We start from the raw sequence: 15,778 nt of genomic DNA on the forward strand, positions 1-15,778 counted from the left end.
GCTGCAGATATGTGGTTGCAATCTCATGGTTACACCGTTAATGAGAAGCCAGGCAGTAAAACAGAAAATACTGTGTGCTCCTTAGTGTTCTTTTTGGTACTGAGGACTAGTCAGACTCAAATAATCCTTTGGTTCATAGGTGGGTACTAGGCTATCGGCCCAAGGGCCTACGTAAGCCTAGCCAACAAGCTTCCCTGGCTTAAGCCACCCAAGAAAGTTATTTTCCTATGCCACTGTCGAGCAGACACACAGAAGTGATCCCCAGGGTGTATTTCATATTTCCCATCCACTCATCAAGATTTTTCTTGAAGAGTGCTAACGAAGAACTTTGCTTGACATAGATGGGTAGCCTGTTCCAGAATATGGGAACTCTCTGGGACAGGAATCTATTCCTCCAGCATGTTCTGTTTATTGTGGTGACAAGGTTTGGGTCCCTAGAGCTTGTAGTTCAGAGGGATTGGGATTTCTTTAGGTGTAGCATGCCCAACAGCTCTGGGACTGACATAGCTTTATATGTTAGGCAGAGATCACCTCAGAGTAGGCGATATGCTATGGAGTAAAGCTGGAGTTTTTTGAGGCAGTAAGTGTAGGGCATTTGTTTGAGGCCAGTAATCCTCTTTGTGAGGTACTTCTGTGGCCTTTCCAGCTGCTGCAGATGTCTTGTGTGGTACATTGTGAGGTACATTCCAAAAGGGGCGTTGTACTCTATAATGGGTCTAATGAGTGTCGAGTAGAAGGGAACAATGACCTCTTTTTTCCTGGATGAGAACCCTTTTATGATGAGGTGTGCCAAGTAGAAGGACTTCCTGACTACTGTGGAGATGTGACTATCAAAGGAGAGACTACTGTCCACCTGGGTCCCAAGGTCTCATCACAAATTCGGTGTTAAGTAGATTGCTGCCTATGTGGTAGTTCATGGGTACAGAGTTTTTACCAAAGGGGATGACACTGCACTTTTTGGCATTTAGCTTGAGGCCATGGCTCTGACATCAGGCATTTGTCTCAGCGAGGCCCTTCTGTAGGATGTCCACATAATTTTAGGACCTGACTATGGCTCCTAGTTTGCAGTCATCTGCGAACTTTGTTAGCCAGAGGCCTTCTGTGTTAACCTGTACTTCAGAGAAGTAGATACAAAACAGGAGAGATCCCAGGACGGAACCCTGTGGTATTCCACTTGTCACTGCTTTGATGTCAGATTTGGAGTCTGCAAATTTTACAGTGTGGGTTCTGTCAGTGAGCCAGTTGGCAACCCATCTTGTGATGTAGGGATTTATACCTAGTTTAGTTATAATTCCAGAATGGGGGATGGTGTTGAAAGCCTTGGCGAGGTCAAGATAGGTTGTATGACCCACCTTACCCTCATCTACAGCTTTGGTGACTGCCTCAAAGAAGTTGATCAGGTTCAGGAGGCATGATCTACCTTTCACAAACCTGAATTGGGTGGGATCCAGCCTGGGATGTTGTGTTTTTCACTTTAGAGAGTGCCGCTTTTACCTGCGTAGGTGTGATTACAGGGACTCTGCATTCTTCCTGTATAGATATGGGTCCTTTAGGGGGTGAGAGGGGTAAAGTTAGCACTGAACCGATCTGCCAGGATGTTGGCAATATCAGTTGGTTCTGTAATTTTAGTGCCGTTGTGCTGTAACTCAGAGCAGATCTGGGTGTTGCCATCGAGATTCTTGATATAGCTATAGAATGCTTTGTGGCTGTCCTTAGAATTAGTGGTGATTTTGTTTTCGTAGCTAGCGTTGGAGGATCTTATAAGGGATCTCAGCTTCTTACTGAGGCTGACCAGGGAGCTCCTCCACTCACGGGATTTCACTCTCTTTTGCAACCGTTTCTTCCTTCTGTTGTACAGTTTGTTTATGGCAGGGGACCACCAGATTGGCTTCCTTTTTTTGGAGGATAGCGTCTTGGTTCTGTTTTGGATAGCACGATCCATGCACTTGTGTAAGTGCTTATACAGTGCATTTGTGTAGAATTCAGCAGTTGTAACTGTATTGTCCATCTGAATGAGTGTCATGAAGTTCACCACTTCTGTCCTATGAATCATGAAGTTGGCTTTGGAGACATTTTTTATGGTGGTTTCCTTAATGGGGGGTGGGGGCAGGATGTGGATATCAAGAGTGATTAGCTTATGGTCAGATCGGACCAACGAGGAGTTGACTTCAGGTGTGGAAAACCGGTCACTCATGTTGGTAATGCCTAGGTCTAGGATATTGTTGCCCCTGGTGGGGGTGTGGATAAGTTGATCCAGGGCATTGGAATTTATGAATTCCAGAAAGCGTTGAGCTAAGGAGTTGGTACATGAATAGTTTTCCCAGTTAATGGTGGGGTAGTTGAAGTCGCCCATCATTAGGGTGTTTGGTTGAACCCTAATATTTTCCAGTACATCAAGAAAAGAGAATTGGGAATCCTAGGGCATGGTGGGGGATCTCTAGCAAGCTACAATTTGGATTGCAGTTTTGCCCAGAGTTAGTTGCACTTGGAAAACCTCTGAGGCATTATGCTGAGCAACTAGCCTGGAGTTGTGGATATCCTTCATGAATATGGACACAACTCTGTCTTTGGTGTTTCGGTCCAGGTTACATGGCCGAAAAGTGTGGTATGAGTTATAACCTGGTAGTGCAGGGGTGCTCTCTGGAGCCTTGAACCAGGTCTCAGTCACTGCACAGATATCGATGTTCTCCATTTTAAGGAGTGCCTCGAGTGAGTACATTTTGAGATTTAGACTTCTAGCACTGAGTAGCATTACCCTCAGTTTTTGCATGCCTGTTCCTGTTACAGTGGTGAATTTGTTATTTGAACCTTGCCTAAAAAAGGCACTATAGGGGCAGTAAGAGCCTTAGCCAGTATCCAGAATCCCAGGGGTGACAGGTGCAGGCCATCTGTGGCAAAGCATCGTGGCCGGTCGACCATGTCATCCCAAGCAGACAGATACTGGATCCCCTTAGAATGACACCAGAAGCTTAGCCAATTAGTGAAGTCAACCATTTTGTCCTTGTACTGCGGTATCATTTTGGGCGATGGCAGAATGCTACTCAGTGCTAGGGTCAAACCTGCCTGGGCTACAAGATTGGAGAGCTCTTCCATGTCTCTCCATGTAGTCCAGAGAGGTACGTCTCAGGTCATTCACACCAACATGGACAATGACAGTCTCATATTTGTACTTGTTGTGGAGTGACCTGAGTGCGTGGGTTATGTGGCGGATCATGGCACTGGACAGGCAGCTGACAGTGACCTTCTCCTTGTTTAGCCTGATGAGTGGGACATCAGTGTGCCTGACTATAGAGTCACCTATGACTAGTGTGTTGGGTACGTTGTTTTGCCTTACTGGCTGTGGTTGAGTGGCACACGAAGTCTGCAGTCTATGTGTCCTTTGGGTTGTGTTGGGGGATGGAGGTTGCATGCGTTTCTGCTTTGGAGGTCTCTGTTGCTTAGACAGATTATTAATGAGAGCCTCTGCGAATGTTTTTGTGTTACTATGTGTGGATTTTTGTGGTGTAGATTTAGTGAGACTGTGATGAGTGTGATGTGGTGCAAATGTTTACCTTCTCCTCATGACTGTCAAGTTCAGTCTTGGTTGGAGAGAGCTTTACCTCCAGTTTGGCTAGATAAGTGCATCTCTCACAGGTTGTAGTACTGGGTGGTAGGAGGAGAGGGTTGTCTGTGTACATGAGGCAATGTCTACATTGCCTCATGATGCCCAGATTCATCAGATAGACAGAAGAGAACACTGGGAGCTGACCCTTGGACATGTCTGAATAAAAAACTATTTTCCTCTAGATAAGTGAGGAAAGTGAGTACAAGAGCTGTTTTTCTCTAAGCAAGTAAGAAAAGTAGGTACAAAAACTGTTTTCCTCTATGTAATGAGGAAGGCTGAGTGCTATAGTAATTAGCTTATTTAGTGCTTACAAGTTCTGAACAAGTGCTGAGCAAGAATAAGCAAATTTAAGTGTTAAAACTAAGAATCTGTATCTGCACTAGACAAGTTACAGGACAGAAACAAGTGCAAATGCTGGCTTTCAAATCAGAAAGTTGAGAGAGATGGAAGAGATTGCTCAAACGGAGAATAACTACAATTTCTGGCCCAGAACCACTCCTTATGTGGTAGACAGGTTACCTAGTGATTACCACTCCCCACTGATAAGCTAGAAGGCTTCACTCCAACACAGAAAGGCTTGGGGGGGGCTCAGAAGCTTACATACAATCCCGGATACAGCAAATCTGTACCTGGAACACTAGTTACAGGAAAGGTAGGAAACAGGCTTATAGTTTTTTTTTTTTTTTTTTTTTTTATACAGAAAAGTAGCAAACACAGTAGTAAAAACAATTCACATGCAGTGCAAGCTAGCACACGAGTATCTAGCAATATTAGACCAAACAGTTTAAAAAATGCAATTAAATTAAAATGGACTAAAAGCAAGTGCAGAAAGAGTTTATTAGGAAGAATGTGGTAAAGAGATAGGACTGGGGGAGTGTCCCAGATCAAATCTGCAGTGGGGCGGGCAACTGCAAAAGCCACCAAATTTAAACTACAAGCCAAAAATAGGGAGGGTGGGTGGAACAGTTTCAACAGAGATCTAAGCAACAACTAACGGTACAAACTCTAAAACCAAAAAAATATACTCAGCTCTGTACATTTGCAGACAGATTGGAAAGCAGTCTCTCAGAACAGAGAGACAACAGTCTGGTGGCAAATTATTGCTACTTGCCTATCTCTATGGATCCCTGTGAGAAATATAAGTAAAATGATGAATACACATGCCCGCACACAAAAATCAAACCTGTGTTTATCATGAAAAAATAATTTCTCTGTGGGTGGCCTAGGAGCAATGTCTGTAAAAATGATTTACTTACTGTCAGTATGCAAAAAAAGGTGGAAGGATTCAAAGCCTGTATCAGAGAATACGAGAAGCAGTTTGTTACAATATATGTGCATGGGTGGGTTCACTTTATAACATCGAAATACTGAAATGTCAAATTTCAGAATCTCGAAGCTATAAAGTCGAATGTTAAAAATAGCGAACGTTCATAATCGCGAATTTGACATATGTCGAAAATATGTCGAATTTGCGGTTATGAAGTTGCGCTACGTAATGTCCGGGTTTGTGTTTTGTTGGTGCGCGGTGCCGTGTTTGGATGTAGGTGTTATGTCAGGTAAGTGAGTGTTTTGTAAGGGTTTTGAGTGGGAGTTAGAGTGTGTGTGAGGGATTGGAGAATGTGCGTGTGTGAGTGAGCTTTTGTGTTGTGTTTGTGCGATCTCGGAGTTAGTATATATAAGTAGGGGGGGTGTGGGGGGTGCAGTTGTGTATGTGTGTTGCTTTTTTGTTTATGTTGTGATGTGGGTGTTGTGCTGTATGTTTAGTGTAGTGTGTGCAGTGTTTTCGGTTATGTAGTTTCGCGTTTTTTGTTTGTCGGTATTTTGTGGATTTGGTTTTATAGTCTCGAGATACTGAAATTCGATATTTCAGCATTTCGAGGTTATAAAGTGAATCCGCATGGGTACAGTCATACGGATACATATATCTGTGTATATATATATATATATATATATATATATATATATATATATATATATAGATGTATGCATATATATATATATATATATATATATATATATATATATATATAGATGTATATATATATATATATATATATATAGATTCACTTTATAATCTTGAAATACTAAAATACCGAATTTTAGTATCTCGAGACTATAAAGCCAAAGGTGCAGTTATGCAAAACTACATATCATTGAATGCGGAAATGTCGAATCTGCGATAGTGAGTGTGTGTGTGTGTGTGTGTGTGTGTGTGTGTGTGTGTGTGTGTGTGTGTGTGTGTGTGTAGTGGTGGGTTTTATGTGTTTGTGTGTTTAATGCAACCTCGGAGTTAGTATACACGGTGCAATGAAAAAGTATTTGCCCCCCTTCTTGATTTCTTATTTCTTTGTATGTATGTCACACTTAAATGTTTAGGTCATCAAACAAATTTAAATATTAGACAAAGATAATCCGAGTAACACAAAATGCAGTTTTTAAGTGATGATTTTATTTATTAAGGAAAAAAAAAAACTATCCAAACCTACATGGTCCTATGTGAAAAAGTAATTGCCCCCCTTGTTAAATTGGGAAATAACTGTGGTTAATCACATTTTTTGGACAGCTGAGTTCAATTTCACTTGCCACAGCCAAGCCTGATTACTGCCAGACCTGTTGAATCAAGAGATCACTTAAATAGAACCTGTCAGACAAAGTGAAGTAGGCCAAAAGATCCCAAAAAGGAAGACATCCTGCCGCGATCTAAAGAAATTCCAGAATGGATATTAAAGTAATTGACATCTACCAGTCTGGAAAAGGTTACAAAGTCATTTCTAAAGCTTTGGGGCTCCAACGAGCCACGGTAAGAGCCATTATCCACAAATGGAGAAAACATGGAACAGTGGTGAACCTTCCCAGGAGTGGCCTGCCTACAAAAATTACCCCAAGAGTGCAGAGACGACTCATCCAAGAGGTCACAAAAGAACCCAGAACAACATCTAAAGAACTGCAGGCCTCACTTGACTCAGTTAAGGTCAGTGTTCAGGACTCAACCATAAGCAAGAAACTGGGCAAAAATGGCATGCATGGCAGAGTTCCAAGGCGAAATCCACTGCTGACCAAAAAGAACATAAAGACTCGTCTCACTTTTGCCAAAACAAATCTTGATGATCCCCAAGACTTTTGGGAAAATATTCTGTGGACTGACGAAACAAAAGTCAAACTTTTTGGGAGGTGTGCATCCTATTACATCTGGCGAAAAAGTAACAGCATTTCAGAAAAAGAATATCATGCCAACAGTCAAACCTGATGGTGGTACAGTGTGATGGTCTGGGGCTGCTTTGCTGCTTCTGGACCTGGACGACTTGCTGTGATTGATGGAAAGTACAGTTGTGTACCTACCATAAATGTAGATGTTCGAGTGTATTCACTGTTGCAGTCATTACACTTGGGTTATCCTGCTGGCAGGCGACCCGCAGTTGGCCCGAGTTCCAAAGTCTTGATCTGGCGTCGGTTGGTGTTGCCTCCTCCCTGACGTCAGTGCGCCAGGGGTATAAAAGTTGCAACTGATGCCATTTTCTTCAGTTTTTCTTGCCCCAGATAGGAAGGCTGAAAAGATAAAAATATGCCAAAAAAACATGCATATAATACTATAAACATTTCCTTCATCTACAAGCAAATACACCACATAGGTTGCATAGAGTTGAGAAGTACAGAAAAGTCCCAGCAAAGAGAAGGGGGATGGTGGGTGGGTAACCTGGACTGCAACAGTGAATACACTCGAACATCTACATTTATGGTTGGTACACAACTGTACTATGTTCATCGTGTTTCACTGTTGCGGTCATTACACTTGGGTAGAATCCCAAAGCTGAGGTTGGGTGGCTGGGTCTAAATTGGATTTGGCGAGGCTAACAAGCCCTGCAGAACTGCAGTGGCAAAGCCTGCTATGGATTTAGAGTAGAGAGGTAAGTGGTAGTGCTTGGTGAAAGTGTGCACTGAGCTCCAGGTTGCAGCTTCTAAAATGTCTTTGGTTAGTACTCCTCTGAGGAAAGCTGCTGAAGTGGCTGCTGCTCTGGTGGAATGAGGCCCAATGCTCTTAGGCACTGTTTTGCCATGTTGTGTATAACAGAAGCAGATGCAGTATCCCTATCCATTTGGAGATTGTCTGTTTTGTAATAGGCTTTCCTTGTGATCCTGCCGCATACGCTACAAACAGTTGTTCAGTTTTTCTGAAAGCTTTTGTTTTGTCCAAGTAGAATCATAGCTGTCTGTGTATATCCAAATTGTGCACAAGTCTTTCCCCTTTATTCTGGGGATTTGGGTAGAAAGTGGGTAAGTGAATGGTTTGGTTTAAGGCCACATTGGAGACCACTTTTGGCATGAATGTTGGCTTTGTCCTAAGAGAAACCCTGTCCTGATGAAAAATGAGGAAAGGTTCCACAGCCATCAATGCCTGTAACTCTGAGACTCTTCTTGCTGAAGTTATTGCTAGGAGCAGAGCAGTTTTCCATGACAAGAATTTTAGATCTGCTGCGCTGGCTGGTTCAAATGGAGGCAGTGTGGGTTTTTCTAAAAGTAAATTGAGGTCCCAAGTAGGTACTGGTGCTCTCCTTGGGGGTCTTATATTTTTTGCCCCTCTGAAGTATTGTTATAGTAGAGGATGTGAAAAAATAGGGGGATCCGTACTGTAATCAGCTGAAATGGCAGAGGCATGGATTTTAATAGATGAGAAAGATCTCAGTTAGGTATTGCAAAATCTGAGGAATATTAGGGACAAGTGGTTCAAGTCCTTGTGCCAGGCACATAATCTCTTCCATTTTTCTGCATAAGATTTCCTAGTGCTGGGCCTCCTGGCTTCTAAAATAACATCCATAACAGGTGCAGTCTGAGTGGCTACATTACCTGCCATGCTGCCAGGTTGAAGGTTCTGAGCTGGCTGTGCAGAATCGGATTGTCTTGTGTCAGAAGATGAGGGATTTGAGGTAGAGGCCAAGGTGGGCCCTGAGACAAACTCTTTAGGATTGGGTACCAGTGCTGGCGTGGCCAGTCTGGTGCAATCAGGATAATTTTTGGCCTTTCTTGTCTGACTTTTAGTAGCACCTTGGTGAGAAGAGGCATCGGAGGGAAGGTATAGACTGTCAGGCCTTTCCAGCTGAATGATAGAGCATCCACTTTCCATGCTTGAGAGTGATAAGTTCTTGTGCAAAATTTCTGTATTTGGTAATTGTGAGGGGAGGCAAAAAGATCTATGTCTGGGCATCCCCATTTCCTTGTTATTATACTGAACACTTGTGGATTTAGTTTCCATTCGTGAGGATCCATGAGATTTCTGCTTAGTTCGTCTGCCAGTGTATTTTTTGTTCCTGGCAGGAATTGTGCTTGCAGATGTACTTGGTAGGTCAGTGCTGTGTTCCACAAAGTCATGGCTTGTCTGCATAGGGGGTAGGAATGTGTGTCCCCTTGCTCGTTTATGTACCACATAACTGTGGTATTGTCCGTCTTTATTAATAGTTGTCCTGGATGTATTAGGTCCTTGAAGGCTGTCAGGGCATTCTGTACAGCTACAGATGTGAAGATGCATTTGTTCCTTGGGCCATGTGCCCTGTATACATTTTCCTGCCATATGTGCTCCCCAGACATAATCCGATGCATCCGTTATTGTCTGCCTGGCTGTAGGTAAGGTGAAAGGTTGTCCCTTGTTGTGGTGACAGACTTGGGACCACCATCGGAACTCCTGTTGCAGGCAAGGAATTAAAGTTATGACTGTCTCCAGACTGTGACAATGCTGAGTCCAAACAATTTTTAGATACCATTGTAGTTTCCTCAAATGCAATTTTGCATATGGAATTAGTAGAATGCAGGATGCCATGAAGCCCAGGGCCTGCAGAATTTTTCTTGCAGGGAGCTGGGTTTTTGTTGCCATCATTTGAAAGTAATGAGTCAGTTGCCTTTGTTTGTCTGGCGTGAGATAAGCCATCTGGGTAGTTGTATTTAAGCTTACACCCAGGAATATTATCTCTTGAGAGGGCACTAGTTTTGATTTCTTCTCATTTACTGCATACCCTAGGCAAATTAGCAATCATTTTACAAACGCCAGGTGCTTTAGAAGAGTGTCCTTGCTCTCTGCTTGAATAAGGCAGTTGTCCAAGTAGGGATATATTTGAATTTCTTTTTGTTTGCAAAATGCAATTACTGGTGCAAATCACTTTGTAAAGACCCTGGGCGCAGAAGATAAGCCAAAGGGCAGTGCAGAGAATTGGTAATGCACTGAGCCTGCTATGAATCTGAGGTATCTTCTGAAAAATTGTCGGATTGGTACATGTAGGTATGCCTTCGTGAGATCCAAAGTAACTAGCCAAGCCTCCTTGCCCAGTATGGGCAGAAGTTGTTGTAGTGTTAACATTTTGAATTTTGGAACATCCAGGAAAGTATTTAGGATAGACAGGTCCAGTATTGGTGTCCAGGTTTTGTCTTTTCTGGGTACTAAGAAAAGTCTTGAATAAAATCATTCTCCTTGTTCTTGTTGTGGAACTTTTTGAATAGCTCCCATGTCCATAAGGGCAGCAATTTGCTTTTGTGCCACTGCCCATTGGTTTTGTAGCAGGTCTGGCATACCTTTTGATTTTGGAAGTGTGTGGAAGTGGAACCTGTAACCCTGGGAAACAATATTCAGCACCAATTGGTCCTGGGTGATCATGTGCCAATTTTTTGAGGAAAGTGCTAGCTTTCCCCCTAGGGGTGCTGTCAACAGGTAAGAGCTTGGCATTTGCAGAGGGGAAGTCATTGTGACTGTTTCCTATAAGGTTGTGATTTGTCTTCTCCTCCTTTGGGGGCTGAAGCACCCCATTGTTTAGGTCTGTAGAAGCTTTGTGGCTGAGATCTGCCTCTCGGGTGTCTGTATCTGCCTCTTTGTGGCCTGTCTGCCACTGAAAAGGACCAATTTTTTGAAGGCCAGTTTCTGCTAAGTCTAGGTGGTTGAACCTGTAAGAAATCTTTCACTGTCTGCACAGACTTTGCTTTATTCTCCATTTTCTTTAACACCTCTTCTGCCTTAACACCAAACAAAGTATCATGCTGTAAAGGAGCATCCAATAATTTTACTTCAACATGGTCAGGTAAACTTTGTTCTTTCAACCAAGCATGTCTTCGAATAACAGAGCCTGTAACTCCAGCTCTACAAGAAGCCTCTAATGAATCAAAACCACATTGCAGAGTATGCTTTCCCACTTGTTCAATTGCATGCAATAAATCCTGCATTTCTTTACTGTCCGGACTTTCTGTATTTGAAACCATTTTCTGCTTTAACAATGACATAAGATACTGTTAATATTTGAGCATGTGAAACTGACAGTTTAAAGCTCTTAAAGCTAAAGTAGCAGAAGTGTAAACTTTTTTCCCCCATCTGTCCAGAGCTCTGGAATCCCTATCTGAGGGGACAGGAGTTTTAGCAGTGGAAGCCTTAACCCCTTTAGGACCCTGAGAAATTGTTTCTGGGTCTGTTTTTGTAAAGAAATTTATGAGCGTCAGGGACCCTGTAATACCTGCCTGGCTTGACTGGTGCAGGGGGTAAAGAATCATCAGGAGACAACATCATCTACAATATCAAGCACAGGGGGGATAAGCCAAGGGCCTGTGCTGAGGCAATAAAAGAAATTCTCTGAGCCTTCTCTTGGATTCTGAATAATCCTGGCTCTCCCAATGGAAATGCTCCCTCATGGTGTGCAGGGTTTCCCCAAAAGAATAATCCTCAGGTGGAGAGGCTGAAGGAATGGACTCTTCTGCATCAGAGTCCTCATAGGGAGGGAGAGAATATCCCTGATCAGAAGAGGAATCAGAGAAAATGGAAACCTGATCAGAGGAATCATAATCAGTGTCTTGCCTAGGCCTTTTGTCAGAAGGGGGCTGGGAACCCCTGATTAAAGTAATAAGGTCTTCGGCCATTTTAAGCATGTTTCTTTGGCATGGATGACCGTTCTGGAGAATGCTGTACTTGTTTCCTTGTCTTTAATGGAGTTTTTGACTTTGCCTTTGCTGCTGTAGTAGCCTTAACTGTAAGCTGTGAAGGTCTGAAAACACCCTCAGAAGCCGATGCCTGCTCAGCGGCTCCAGACCCATCTGAGGGAAAAGTTTCCGTAAGCCCAATACCTTGAGCTTCCACAGGCCTCGGTGTCTCCACGTGGCTGTCGGTTACGGCCTGTGGCTCTGAGATAGCAGGTGTCAGGGGCTGCGAAAGCACCTCACTGAGAACCGGCGAATGGCCTAGAAGAGGCTTTGTCGTCGGTTTTGGACCTCGGATGCCTTTCTTTTTCTTTGTCTTTGCGTTTTTTATAGATTCAGGTCGGTTGTTCCGACTGCATTATATAATTAAACCTTCGTCCAAAATAATGTAAAGCAAAATCAAACCGACGTTTAATAGTGCGTTTATTGAATCTACCACAAAACCGACAAGAAGTAACGTCGTGGTCAGGGCCTAGGCAAGGAATACAGTAAGAGTAAAAGTCCTTATGAGGTATTTGCTTCCCACAAGAAATACAATTATTAACTTTTACTGACATCGGTCTGGAGCAAGAAAAAGTTTCCCCAACGGGGTACTTAGCTTTATTGAAGACTTCGGTTCTGAAACTCAATTTAGAAAATCTCAGGAGTCGGCCGACCGGCACTTGCGAACTGCTTTTGCTTCGGGCACCGCGCGGCAAGAAAGACTGAAGAAAATGGCATTGGTTACTTTTATACCCCTGGCGCACTGACGACAGGGAAGAGGCGACAGCAACCGACGCCAGACCAAGACTTTGGAACTCGGGCCGACTGTGGGTCGCCTGCCAGCAGGATAACCCAAGTGTAATGACTGCATCAGTGAAACACGATTAACATCCATGAATTCTGCTCTCTACCAAAAAATCCTGAAGGCGAATGTCCTGCCATCAATTCGATACCTGAAGCGTACTTGGGTTCTGCAGCAGGACAATGATCCAAAACAACACTAGCAAGTCCACCTCTGAATGGCTTAAAAAACAAAACCAAAATGATGGTTTTGGAGTGGCCTAGTCAAAGTCTGGATTTGAATCAAATTGAGATGCTGTGGCATGACCTTATAAAGGCAGTTCATGCCCTGAAACCCTCCAATATGCCTGAATTAAAACAAGACTGCAAAGAAGAGTGGGCCAAAATTCCTCAACAGCGATGTGAAAGTCTCATTGCCAGTTATTGCAAATGCCTGATTGCAGTTGTTTCTGCTAAGGGTGGCACAATCAAGTATTAGGTTTAGGTGGCAATTATTTTTTCACATACGGCCATGTAGGTTTGGATAGTTTTTTTTCCTTAATAATTAAATTCACTTAAAAACTGCATTTTGTGGTTACTTGGGTTATCTTTGTCTAATATTTACATTTGTTTGATGATCTCAAACATTTAAGTGTGACAAACATGCAAAAAAATAAGAAATCAGGAAGGGGGCAATACTTTTTCATTGCAATGTATAAGTAGTGGGGGTGTGGTGGGCACAGCCCCCCACATGGGGGGTGCAGGGGGGCTTGCACCCCTGCTTATATGTAGGGTAGGTGTGTTTGTTTATGTTTTGTCTGTGTGTATTGTTTTGTTTGTTGTAGTGTAGTTATTTGTGCTTGTTTGTGTGGTGGTGTGTGTGTATTATCGCAATTCTTGAATTTTGCGGTTGTGTGTTGTCGGTTTTATGAATTTTCGGCTTTATGGTCTCGAGATACTAAAATTTGGTACTTTAGTACTTCAAGATTATAAAGTGAATCTACATATATATACACACACACACACACACACACACATATATATATATATATACATATACACACACACATACATATACATGTGATGTGTATGAATGTCTATGTGCGTGTGTGTGCATATATATATATATATATATATATATATATATATATATATATATATATATATATATATACATATATATAGATATATATATATACACACACACACACACACACACGCACAAAAATTACATCACACGTACAAGTACAAACTTTTTAATCTGTTTTCTTCATTCCTCCTCATGGTAGGGTCTGAGTCCCCAGATATGTAATTTCCGGGTGGCCCTCCCGGAAGGATATGCTCGTGCACCACTGAGCCAAAGGAAGCCCTGCTCCTAGAATCCATATCTAACAAATATGATCAATGGAAGTTATAGATGAGAAGGCAGAAGACTCCATTGTGAGACACACAGATGTGCCCCTCACCAGGCTGGATAAGGAGAAAGTCACGGTTATTTGTTTGTCAGGTACCAGAATCCATCATATCACCCATGCACAACAACAGGTACTGTTATGACTCTGTCATAATCCATGTTGACGTGAATGACACGAGACGCATCTCCTTGAACAATATGAAGAGAGAGATGACTGAGCTCGGTGAATGTGTCTCCCAGGCAGGTATGTTCAGGGGCTTAAGCAGCATTCTACCATCACTCAGAATGATGCCTCAATACAAACAAAAAATGACTGACTAACAACTGGCTTAGTTTCTGGTGTCATTTCAAGGGGATCTAGTATCCAACAGCGTGGGAAGACATGAACAACAGAACACTATGCTTTGTATCCAGCAGCCTGGGAAGACATGAACAACAGAACACTATGCTTTGCAGAGATGGCCTGCATCTGTCTTCCTTGGGCTTCAGGCTTCTGGCAAAGGCTCTTGCCTCCCGCATAGTGCTTTTTTGTAGGCAATGCCATGAGGTCAAAACTACCCACATGAAAATTTTATCAAAATGCAAATTAAAGGTCATGCTGCTAAACACTAGGAGTATAAACATGAAACTGCACGCATTGCAAAAATACTTAACCCTGGAAGATGCTGACATTTGTGCAGTCACAAAAAACTGGCTCAAAGCTGCAGAGAGCAACACAGCCATACTAGGTTACTCATCCTATCATACAGTCAGACCCCAAACAGTGGGTAGCAAAACAAAAGGAGGTGGAGTTGCAATACATATTAAAGAAGTACACACCTCCAGGCTGGTCAAACAGTACGACGCACAACAGACACTCCAGGTGCGGTTACCTGCTGACAAGACCCCCATTCAAATCATATCTAGCTACAGACCCCCAACTTTGACTCAAGATGCCCACTCCACCAATCTGGACCTCTTCGAATCCATCCAGATTCAATCCTTTACCCTGATCCTGGGCGACTAAAACAGACGAAGTACTACTTATGCCAAAACACAAATGCAGACAGATTCCTTGATTCAGTCAGTGCAAATGCCCTGGACTAACTGGTCGACACCACTACAAGAGGTGATAATATCTTAGACCTGTATTAACCAACATGAGTAGCCAGTGGATCATCACTACAGTGTCATCCTCTCTGGGAAGCTCAGACCATAAAGCAGTCACTTTCAAAGTCATCATCCCCCTCGACCCCCCCCCCCCCACATACACAAATGCCGTAGATATAGCCGACCTGCTGGCAGACAGGTCCAGTGAAAACTTCACCCCTCTCTCCCCCATTAGTAAATCAGGACATCCCTAGCACCTGGCCCTCCTCATCACTGCCCTCTCAAAGGCAAAAAATACAACATCCATGGGACCCGATAACATCCTAGGCTGCATCCTGCATGATCTCAGGCAGGGACTTGCAGCACCATTAGTCAACCAAAGCCTGAATATCGGCTTCTTCCCAGCCAAGTGGAGGACAGCCACCATCATCCCTTAGCACAAAGGTGAAGCGTCCACCAATCCAGGAAATTCTAGACCCATCAGCCTAATTAGCCTGATCTGCAAAGCCATGGAACAGATTATCATGGACCTCATTATCAGGACATTGGTAACCTCTACTCACTCGATCCCACACAGTCTGGTATCGTCGGGGGGGGGGGGGGTTATGCTTGTTAAATCTGGTCAACTTGTAACGGACAAACTCTCTCATCTAGGCATCAATTCGTATGTTACCAGATGGGTAGCAAACTGGCTCACTGATAAAACCCACCTAGTCAAAATAGGGAAGCCACCTCAAAAAGTTGACCCATAACAAGTGGTGCACCCCAGGGACCGGTCTTGGGACCTCTGTTGTTTCGGATATACTTTTCTGAAGTGCAGGCCAAAACCAGTGGGCTATGGCTGACCAAGTCTGCAGATGACTGCAAGCTGGGCAATGTCATCAATTCCACTAGTGATGTGGACATCCTCCAAGAGGGTCTCATCCAAACAAATGACTAGTGCCAGAAACATGGATTCAAACTGAATGCCA

At 43.2% G+C, this 15,778-nt stretch overlaps 1 protein-coding gene across 1 annotated transcript in view; it reads right to left on the reverse strand.

The window, feature by feature from the left end:
* The window catches only part of LOC122792989 (armadillo repeat-containing protein 8), a 1,754,692-nt gene that overhangs the window by 1,502,819 nt on the left and 236,095 nt on the right, over positions 1-15,778 (reverse strand). The gene's annotated exons all lie outside the window — the stretch shown is intronic.

Source organism: Protopterus annectens, chromosome 2.part0 (genome assembly GCF_019279795.1).
Source record: "Protopterus annectens isolate FY-2018-M chromosome 2.part0, PAN1.0, whole genome shotgun sequence".
NCBI classification, from domain to species: domain Eukaryota; kingdom Metazoa; phylum Chordata; order Ceratodontiformes; family Protopteridae; genus Protopterus; species Protopterus annectens.